Below are 10,912 nucleotides of genomic sequence, written 5' to 3'. Positions count from 1 at the left end.
ATATGGGAATTTATCCCTAGATTTGGAGATTTTGGATGTCTGTTGGGGAAATTCTGTACCAATTTCTATGAAGAAGAAACAAAGATGAGTAAAACTTTATATTGTTGCAATTAATTTGTTTGCACTTATATGTAGTATAATGAATAATTTCTATATTACTAAACTCTACGTGACCGGAAGAAAATATACTGTATATGTGAAAATGGGATTTTGGGGTTATTTCGGGGATTTTTTATCATTGAGTTTTAGGAATTTTTCACTAACCCTACTGGCAACGCTGCACTTCGGATTCCTTGAAATCGAATTTCCGAGATGGTCAGCGTCGTAAATTCATTTATGTTTATTATATAATTGTGTAACTTAACGAAGTGTCAAATTTTATTTCTACGACGTAATCATGCACTTTGTAAGTATATTTTGGTCTTGCAGGAATCCAAAATTAACTATTATAAAAGGTTTTGCTAATGAATGTGTCCCACCCAACTGATTGTGACTATGAAGCGTAAGCTAAATACAGTACTATGGAAATTTTAGATGTACCACATAGGCTAGCTATTATAATAAAATCAAGCTATTTTAATAAAATCAAAATAGGAAATAGGAAATTAGCAACATAATTTGCCCATAGATTAGACTGAATTGGTAATATTTCTTGTTTTTTGTCTGTACGTATAGGCAAATATATTTGGTTTAATTGTTACATTCCAATATCACAGAGTTTCTACATTTAAACAGAGTTATTCTCTGGCGTATAATTGAGTAGAAAATGTAAAATTCAGTTTCAACCAACACTAGAGTTCGGATATAAGCATAATATTTACACCTTTCTCTGTGTTTTTTTTTTAACGAATTTCAATTATATTTCTGTTGCAAATGAAGTTTTAGAGATATAAGACTCTCATAAGGAGTAACAACAATAATAGGCCCAGAGGTCCACAGTAGGAAATTTGTTTTTTGTGAGGGAGAATGCACAAAACGATTAAATAAGGGAAGTCACAAACCTAACCTAACCTAACCTAACGTAGGGACTGGTTCCTTCTTTACTTATTACTATGGGAAAAGTCTTGCCATCTCTGTGACCACCCCAACCTCAGTAACGTTGCTGGATCTCAAACCGAGGAAAGAATCTGTATTTTGGAACTTGATCAGAATTTCCTCAATAATCTCCATACATCCTTGCAATAATCACAAAATGCGAATATAATATAGGAATACCCTGGTTGGGGTGGTTAAGTTTTACTGTATTACAGATTATCATTTCGGACAGAAAATATATGTTTTTCTGTCGTAAATAACGTGATTTGACCGAATTTGAACTTCATTTCAAACGCAAACAAACAGAACAACCAGTTTGACTAACTGTAAGTAGCCAAACTGGTTGTTGTTGTTGCGGTTGAAATAAAGGTGAAAACTGGTAGAATCACGTTATCTACTACTGGAAAACACATATTTTCTGTAAATATGTTTAAATACAATGGGTCTTGTTCCAATTCGGTCTCACTTCACTCACAAGTACTGGCAAACGGTAATGTTGAGTTGTGCTAGCGTAACATTAGCATATTACGCTAACATTAGCATATTACGCTAACATTAGCAATGTTCCGATAACATTAGCAATGTTCCGCTAACATTAGCAATGTTACGATAATTACGTTAATATTAGCAACACTAAATATAATGGTTCTTGTTTCGCCATCGGCTCGCTCTGCTCGCATGAAAATAAAACATGAAGCTCGTATGTACTGGCAAGTGGTAATGTTGAGCTGTGCATGCTAAAAAAACTAGTTTTTCAATATTAAACTTACCCGATAATCATGTAGCTGTCAACTCCGTTGCCCGACAGAATTCTACGGGAGGGATACGCCAGCTATCACAATACTAGAAGGGGGTGTACTCACCAGCGCCACCTGTGGCCAGGTGCTACAGTACTTCTTGTTGACACCTCCTCAATTTTTCCTCTGTCGTGCTTCCGGCAAGACGTTCTGGGATACGCTTATGATCTTGGAGTATTTTCACGGCTTTTGGTGAAGTATTTCTCTCAGATTTCGGCTGTCGCTTTACTGGAAAACTTCTATATTAGCTTAGATAGCTATTATTTAGTTCTGATTAATGGTTAACGATCTTTTTGCTTGATTTGGAATCCCCACTTGGCTAACTCTTTGATTCAAGATGTCTGACATTTCACAAGCCCCACCCCATAGACGATGTAGGTCTTGTAATAGGCGTATTCCGAAGGCCTCGGTAGATCCTCACACCGCTTGTTCTGACTGTAGGGAAAGACCCTGTCAGTTGGAAGATCGATGTGAGGAATGCGCCGGACTTTCGGAACTTGATTTTGTCCGATTTCTTAAGTATTCAACCAAGTTAGAGAGAGAGAGAGTTAGGAGAAGTTCTTCTCGCTCTTCACTTTTTTCCTCACCTCATGATCCCCTACCTTTTCCTCCCCCTGTAGTGGCTACCCCCGAACCTACTATTTGCCCTCAACCTGATATGTCTGTTGTTTTGCGTGCCATTCAGGCTTTAGGTGAAAAGTGGAGTCGGTGGTTAGTGATCATAAGTCTCTTATGGCCGAAGTCAAGGAACTTAAGGTCAAGAGTGCAGTGGGTGGTGATAGTGCCAGTGCTGTGACGAGTGCTAGTGTCAGTGCAGTGCCAAGTGCTAGTGTCAGTGTCAGTGTGGTGCGTGAGGGTACTTCTGTGCGTGCCAGTCGTCCTCCCAGTCCGGGACCTCTTGCAAGCTCCTAAGCCCAGGGGAGAAGCAATGTCGAAGGGCAAAAGGGTTCGGCAGGCCTTGATCGGCGCACAGAAGTATCCTCGGTGGTTGCGGGCGTGTCTTCCAGAGACCGTCACTCCCACCCGCAGACGATTGAGCCCGTCTTTTACTCGTCTGCTGAAGAATTGTCAGGGAGGAAACGTTGGACTCAGGTCTCAAGACCTCTCAAACGCAGAGTCCAAACCTCAAGAGCTCTACAACCTGGCTGCAGTCATTGGATCAGCTCTGACTCGCCGCAGTCATCAGTTGAAGGCACTCCTCCTAAGAGGAGTAAGGTGCTGCCGCAACAGATCTCTTCTGTTAAGGCTTTGCCTCAGCAGACCTTAGTGTCTGCCGACCCCAAGTTGTCTCTTCTGCAGTCCATGCAGTCACAACTTGCGGTCTTGATGCGTGAGTGTCAGGCTGAGAAGGTTACACCTCCTCCTGCGATCGCTCCGCCTAACCGCAGTCCTGCCTGCCAGGCGTACGATGTTGAGGCTCCTCAGGATACCTTACCACGTTCTGAGTTTCCAGTTTCCGGTGGTGTGCAGCTACCTCCGCCTTCCTTAAGGCAACCTCAGCAATGGGAACAGGAAGCTTATACCTTACTTCCTCCGCTTCCACTTGCGGTTCCACCAGTGAGGCAACACTCTCTTGAGGTACAACAACCTCTCCCATCCATGAGGCAGACACCTCAGCTCTCGCTGCAGCGATCTCAACCCTCCTCAAGGCGAGAGCCTCAACACCTTAGCCTTGCGCCTCAGGAACCTCAACTCGCGAGACAAGTTATGCGTTCTGCGCAGCCTCTACCCCAACTCTCGCAGCTCACACCTCAGGAACCTCAACTCGTTCCTCAGGAACTTGCTACTGCGCATCCGCTCACCTTACAGCAAGCGCAACCCTTGAGGCAAGACACTCATGCCAGGACTCAGCCTCCTCCACCCATGCGCCTTCCTTCTGCTACTGCTTTTGACCAGCCTTTGCAACCTGAGCCTCAGGTGTTCCCTCAACAGAGACTTGAGGAGGAAACCACAAGCGTTTTTGCTCCAGCTCGTGCAGATTCTGCTGTTCAGCATACCTTACCTCTCACTTCGCTACACTCTGGTGATGAGGTTTCTGATGATGAGGCTGCACACCTGGACCCCTCATCAGACGTGGATGAATCCAAGTCTTCTCCGCCTCCTATTGACTTTCGCAAGGTCTTGGCTCTTTTCAGAGAGGTATACCCAGACCATTTTGTCTCTGCTACCCCCCGCTCTCCGCCATCTGAGTTTTCGCTGGGCATGCAGCCAGCCAAGTCCTCTTATACTAAGCTCGTCTTTGCAAGGTCCTCTAAGAGAGCGTTAAGAATTTTAGGGGAGTGGTTGCAGTCTAAGCAACAACTAGGAAAGACTTCCTTTATGTTTCCTCCGACTAAGCTCACTTCCAAAGCGGGCGTTTGGTATGCCACAGGAGAGGAACCAGGCTTGGGAGTACCTGCCTCTGCCCAGGCCGACTTCTCAAGCTTGGTAGACTCTCCTCGTAGAACAGCAATGAGGCGCTCTAAGGTTTGCTGGACCTTCTCCGATCTTGATCACTTCCTAAAGGGTGTTTTTAGAGCATTTGAGATGTTCAATTTCCTAGACTGGTGCCTGGGGGCCCTTAGCAAGAAGACCTCCCCTGCGGACAAGGACTCAGCCATGCTCTTAATGTCCTGCATGGATAAGGCTATTAGGGATGGATCTGGCGAGCTTGCTTCGATGTTTGTGTCAGGAGTGCTTAAGAAAAGGGAGCAGCTTTGTTCATTCCTTTCCTCCAGCTTCACACCTTGTCAAAGGTCTCAACTCCTTTTCGCTCCGCTCTCTAAGTTCCTGTTTCCTGAAGAGCTTGTTAAGGACTTGTCTGCGGCCCTGATACAAAAGGACACCCATGATCTTGTGGCCTCATCGGCTCGTAAGACTAAGGTTGCTACCTCAGTCCCCAGGACTTATCGCACCCCAGTGGCTGATACTCCTGCTACGAGGTTTATTCCGCCCTTTCGTGGTAGAGCCCCCAGCCGTGGAAGCTCCCGTCCAGACTCTTCCAGGAGCAAGTCTAGGAAAGGTTCCAAGGCTTCTAAAGGCAAAAACTGACTCTCCTCCTCTCCAGACAGCAGTAGGCGCCAGACTCAAGATCTTCTGGCAAGCCTGGGAAAAGAGAGGTGCAGACGCACAGTCTGTCAGTTGGCTGAGGGAGGGTTACAGGATACCATTCTGCCGCAAACCCCCTCTGACCACATCTCCCATCAACCTCTCTCCCAACTACAAAGAAAAGGACAAGAGGCTAGCGTTGCACCAGGAGGTGGCGCTCCTTTTACAGAAGAAGGCAGTGGTTATAGTCCGGGACCATCAATCCCCGGGCTTCTACAACCGTCTCTTTCTGGTGGCCAAGAAGACAGGAGGTTGGAGACCGGTGCTGGACGTCAGCGCGCTCAATGCTTATGTCACCAAGCAGACGTTCACGATGGAGACGACGAAGTCGGTCCTAGCAGCGGTCAGGCAGGAGGACTGGATGGTCTCGTTGGACCTGAAAGATGCTTACTTTCACGTTCCTATTCATCCAGACTCCCAACCTTTCCTGAGATTCGTTTTTGGAAAGGTTGTCTACCAATTCCAAGCCCTGTGTTTTGGCCTAAGCACAGCTCCTATGGTGTTTACGCATCTGATGAGGAATATAGCAAAATTCCTCCACTTATCGGACATCAGAGCCTCCCTTTACTTAGACGACTGGCTGTTGAGAGCCTCCACGAGTCGTCGCTGTCTGGAGAGTCTCAACTGGACTTTAGACTTGACCAAAGAACTGGGTCTGTTAGTCAATCTAGAAAAGTCCCAACTCATTCCCTCCCAATCCATTGTGTACCTGGGAATGGAGATTCGGAGTCAGGATTTTCGGGCTTTTCCATCGGCCCCAAGGATAAGCCAAGCCCTAGATTGCATCCTGAGCATGCTGAAGAGGAGCAGTTGCTCGGTGAGACAGTGGATGAGTCTCACAGGGACCCTTTCATCGTTGGCCCTGTTCGTCGAGCTAGGGAGACTCCACCTCCGCCCCCTTCAATTCCATCTTGCAGCTCATTGGGACAAGGGTTTGACTCTCGAAGCAGTCTCTATCCCAGTCACCGAAGAGATGAAGACCACTCTCTTGTGGTGGAAGACCAATCTCCTTCTCAGAGAGGGCCTATCGTTGGCGATTCAGACCCCCAATCTTCATCTCTTCTCGGATGCATCGGACTCGGGCTGGGGCGCGACCTTGAACGGACGGGAGTGCTCGGGAACGTGGAACGAGGAACAGGAAACGCTCCACATCAACTGCAAGGAGCTACTAGCAGTTCATTTAGCCCTATTGAACTTCAAGTCCCTCCTGCTAGGCAAGGTGGTGGAGGTGAACTCCGACAACACCACAGCCTTGGCTTACATCTCCAAGCAAGGAGGGACCCATTCGAGGAGCCTATACGAGATAGCAAGGGACCTCCTCATTTGGTCAAGAGGTCTAAACATCACCCTAGTTACGAGGTTCATTCAGGGCAACATGAACGTCTCAGCAGATCGCCTAAGCAGAAGGGATCAGGTCATCCCCACGGAATGGACCCTCCACAAGAGCGTGTGCAACAGACTTTGGACCTTGTGGGGTCAGCCGACAATAGATCTGTTTGCCACCTCCATGACCAAGAGACTTCCTTTGTACTGTTCCCCAGTTCCAGACCCAGCAGCAGTTCATGTGGATGCTTTTCTGCTGAACTGGTCCCATCTCGACCTTTACGCATTCCCACCGTTCAAGATCATAAACAAAGTCCTTCAGAAGTTCATCTCGCACGAAGGGACACGGCTGACGCTGGTTGCTCCCCTTTGGCCTGCAAGAGAATGGTTCACAGAGGTACTACAATGGCTGGTCGACGTCCCCAGGACTCTCCCTCTAAGAGTGGACCTTCTACGTCAACCTCACGTAGACAGGTTGCACCCAAACCTCCACGCTCTTCGGCTGACTGCCTTCAGACTGTCGAAAGATTCGCTAGAGCTAGAGGCTTTTCGAAGGAGGCAGCCAGTGCGATTGCCAGAGCAAGGAGGGTATCCACTCGTAGAGTCTACCAATCCAAGTGGGAAGTCTTCCGGAGCTGGTGTAGAGCCAATGCAGTTTCCTCTACCAATACCTCTGTGACCCAAATAGCTGACTTCCTATTACATCTTAGGAATGAGAGATCCCTTTCAGCTCCTACGATTAAAGGGTACAGGAGTATGTTGGCTTCAGTTCTCCGCCACAGAGGTTTGGACCTTTCTTCCAACAAGGACCTTCAAGACATCCTAAGTCTTTTGAGACTACTAAAGAACGTCGTCTACCCACTCCAGGCTGGAATCTAGACGTAGTCTTAAGGTTCTTTATGTCACCTAGGTTCGAACCTCTCCAGTCAGCTTCCTTCAAGGACCTTACCCTCAAGACTCTTTTTCTCGTCTGCCTTGCAACAGCTAAGAGAGTCAGTGAGGTTCATGCCTTCAGCAAGAACATTGGGTTCACATCCGAATCTGCAACATGTTCTTTACAGCTTGGATTCTTAGCTAAGAATGAACTTCCTTCACGTCCTTGGCCTAGATCGTTTGAGATACCTAGCCTCTCCAACATGGTAGGTAACGAGCTAGAAAGAGTTCTTTGCCCTGTCAGAGATCTGAAATTTTATCTTAATAGGTCAAAACCTATTCGAGGACAATCAGAAGCCTTATGGTGTGCAATCAAGAACCCTTCGAGGCCCATGTCCAAGAATGGGGTTTCGTATTATATAAGGCTTCTGATTAGAGAAGCCCATTCTCACTTAAAGGAGGAAGACCTTGCTTTGCTGAAGGTAAGGACCCACGAAGTGAGAGCCGTAGCTACTTCGATGGCCTTTAATAAAAACCGTTCTCTGCAGAGCATAATGGATGCAACCTATTGGAGGAGCAAGTCAGTGTTTGCATCATTTTTATCTTAAAGATGTCCAGTCTCTTTACGAGAACTGCTACACCCTGGGACCATTCATAGCAGCGAGTGCAGTAGTAGGTGAGGGCTCAGCCACTACATTCCCTTAATCCCATAACCTTTTTTAACCTTTCTCTTGAATGCTTTTATTGCTGTTTTTATGGTTGTTACGGTAGGCTAAGAAGCCTTCCGCATCCTTTTGATTTGGCGGGTGGTCAATTCATTCTTGAGAAGCGCCTGGGTTAGAGGTTGTGTAGAGGTCCTTTAGTAGGGGTTGCAGCCCTATATACTTTAGCACCTTTGAGTTGATTCAGCCTCCTAAGAGGAACGCTGCGCTCAGTAAGGAAGACGAACTTAAAAAAAGGCAGAGTAACGGTTCAAGTCGACTTCCTTACCAGGTACTTATTATTTCATTGTTATTTTGAGATAACTGATTATATGAAATACGGGATACTTAGCTATCCTTTGATCTTGTACACTGGTTTTCACCCACCCCCCTGGGTGTGAATCAGCTACATGATTATCGGGTAAGTTTAATATTGAAAAATGTTATTTTTATTAGTAAAATAAATTTTTGAATATACTTACCCGATAATCATGATTTAATTGACCCTCCCTTCCTCCCCATAGAGAACCAGTGGACCGAGGAAAAATTGAGGAGGTGTCAACAAGAAGTACTGTAGTACCTGGCCACAGGTGGCGCTGGTGAGTACACCCCCTTCTAGTATTGTGATAGCTGGCGTATCCCTCCCGTAGAATTCTGTCGGGCAACGGAGTTGACAGCTACATGATTATCGGGTAAGTATATTCAAAAATTTATTTTACTAATAAAAATAACATAATACTAACACATTAAAATTAAAGAAATTAATGACTTACTTTTATGACTGGGACGACGAAACTTGTGGGTCACTGGGGTGTTGTGACTGTGACATCTTAACTTCTGTATATCCACGTCGCCGTTTCTTCTTTGTCTTAGGTATCTTAAACGTTGGGCTATTACATTATGAGATTTAAGAAAATTATCCACATTAAATGACATATAAAAGAATTCACCGAAATGCTTTTAAGTATAGAATACTGCAGTCGTTACAAGTTTCTATAACTTCCATCATAAAATACCTCACTTGAATTAACAAAGACCTGACTTGGACAAATGTTTCCATGGAAAAGGGTTTGTTGGAAGGTGGGGGTTGGGAAATATTAACCTCCTGTGCAAACTTTCCATACGTATGGGTTCGTGATTGGTTAACGGAAAAACAACGGAGTCTAGAGAGTAAACATGAATGAACCGGAAAAACAACGGAGTCTAGAGAGTAAACATGAATGAACTAGAATGGGAAACATGTCCAGGGCAAGTATTTATATGAAAGCTGGGCGTGACAAGGTAATAGCAAAATGTATAAAGGAATAATAGCAAGATAAAATGTAGTGTATAATAAATAATATTTAATGGGAATATAAAATGAGGTGATTTTATAAGATATCGGATAATGAAACTTAATTCAAGGGTCAAACGCATTATGTATACGTGGGTATTACATAAAAGGAATGGTATAGCTGTACTGGATCAAGTAAAATACTAGAATAAACCGGGTGAAGTTGTATATTTGAATGTGGCGGGTAAAATGACGTAGAAAATGGGGAGGGGTTATAAGAGAAGAAGTAATCCTATTGGTGGAGGCGGAGTTTATGCGTAGGTGGGAGAAGTTTATGCGCAGAAGGTCGAAAGCTGTTATGTACAAACGAACGAACGAGAGCGACTAAACCTACCAGTAAAATGTCAACAAGTAAATGAAAAATATGCCATTAGTTTAGGATATAGATAATTAGCATATTTTTTCATCGGTTTATTATACATCCAATAAGGTAATGTATAGCGAAGAAAGGGCTTGTTTTACCGTTATACCGTTTCCCCAGTATGTTTTCCCCACCCACTGGTGGTCCCCCATTATCGGCGGATATAGATATATATATATATATATATATATTTCTGAAACTATTCATTTGCGACAGGAACGAGCGACAATTTCGAAGAGAGCAGACCTTTTTCTATAGAAAAAAAGTAGTTTTTTCCCGAGGTTACATTGCCCTGTAATAATACAGTACAATAATACCAAATATTTTTTTTCTTGGTCAGAAATATGTTACTATGAAGCTAGTTTTACAGTTTACAAAATATGATTTAGTGTTACCTTGCCAGGAATGAAGCTGGTTGGGAAGCAAACACAGGGTTGAGGCTTAGTCTTAGGGTAAGCTATGGATACGTCAGTGGAAGGGGGGTCACAGGGAGGGCATAGCCCCCAGGTAGGTAAGTAGGTAAGAATATGGCTCCTAGGTTAGGTTAGGTTAGCTGGGGAATCTTATGTTTGGTGGCATTCTTGTGTTTGTTTCCCATTTAAAATGTGGTTTTCCAATGATAAGTTTTTGAATTTTAAAATGTCTAGAATTTTAAAATATATTTGTTCCGTAACTGAAATACAAACCACGCTATTTACATGGGGTAATTACTTCGGCGTAGCTGAATGACGAGCCATAAAAGTTTTAACGAGGGTTTCCTACCCCTCCGCTAGTTAGGGAAGGGTAGCTAGCTACCCCTCCCCCTCACACACACTCGAGAATACTCCACTTTACTTTTGGCTCGGATAGCGATCGGAAGTCTCCGCTCCTATCCTCACTTGATGGCCATTATTGTTTTGTCTTTTAACTTACCTTTTCTTATACAGTACTTAATATATTTAAACATTATTGATGTTTATGTATATTTTGGTGTATAGAAAATAGTAAGTTTCCTTTGCTTTCGGTGTTGTGCGGTGTGTGTTGTGTACGTTCTACGAGAGTATCGCCGGCTTTGCAGGCCACTACGATCTTTTCTTGATCACGGCCTTTCTCTCCTAGGCCACCATGGTTGCCTTTGTGGAGACCGGCCCTTCTCTTGAGGTCGTTCACCTCTTACTCTGTACTACGCCTACGGTACCCTCTCAGGACCGAGTCGCTATTTCGTTTTATTTGTTTCAATTATTTTTATGAATATAATTGTGTTTTAACTTTTCTGCTCAGGGCTCACGTCCCTTCGGGGGTCGGTGATCCTTGGAACATTCAAAAGTCAGTTGCATAATTATAATGTTATAAATCTGTTTTGTTAACCTTCGTCCCCCCCTCACCTGGGCATGCCGGGTGGGGGAGGGGGGCCACATACCTT

General features: G+C 44.6%; 1 long non-coding RNA gene across 1 annotated transcript in view; it reads left to right on the top strand.

The window, feature by feature from the left end:
- Positions 1-272: 272 nt before the first annotated feature.
- Positions 273-10,912, top strand: part of LOC137627662 (uncharacterized) — a 94,495-nt gene continuing 83,855 nt past the window's right edge. The window contains exon 1 of the long non-coding RNA XR_011041198.1: positions 273-406. This is a non-coding gene — a long non-coding RNA (uncharacterized lncRNA). The remainder of the gene's footprint in view (positions 407-10,912) is intronic.

Source organism: Palaemon carinicauda, chromosome 35 (assembly GCF_036898095.1).
Source record: "Palaemon carinicauda isolate YSFRI2023 chromosome 35, ASM3689809v2, whole genome shotgun sequence".
Taxonomy (NCBI): domain Eukaryota; kingdom Metazoa; phylum Arthropoda; class Malacostraca; order Decapoda; family Palaemonidae; genus Palaemon; species Palaemon carinicauda.
Note: the sequence above shows the minus strand (reverse complement) of the source record. Positions and strands in the feature narration are given on the sequence as shown.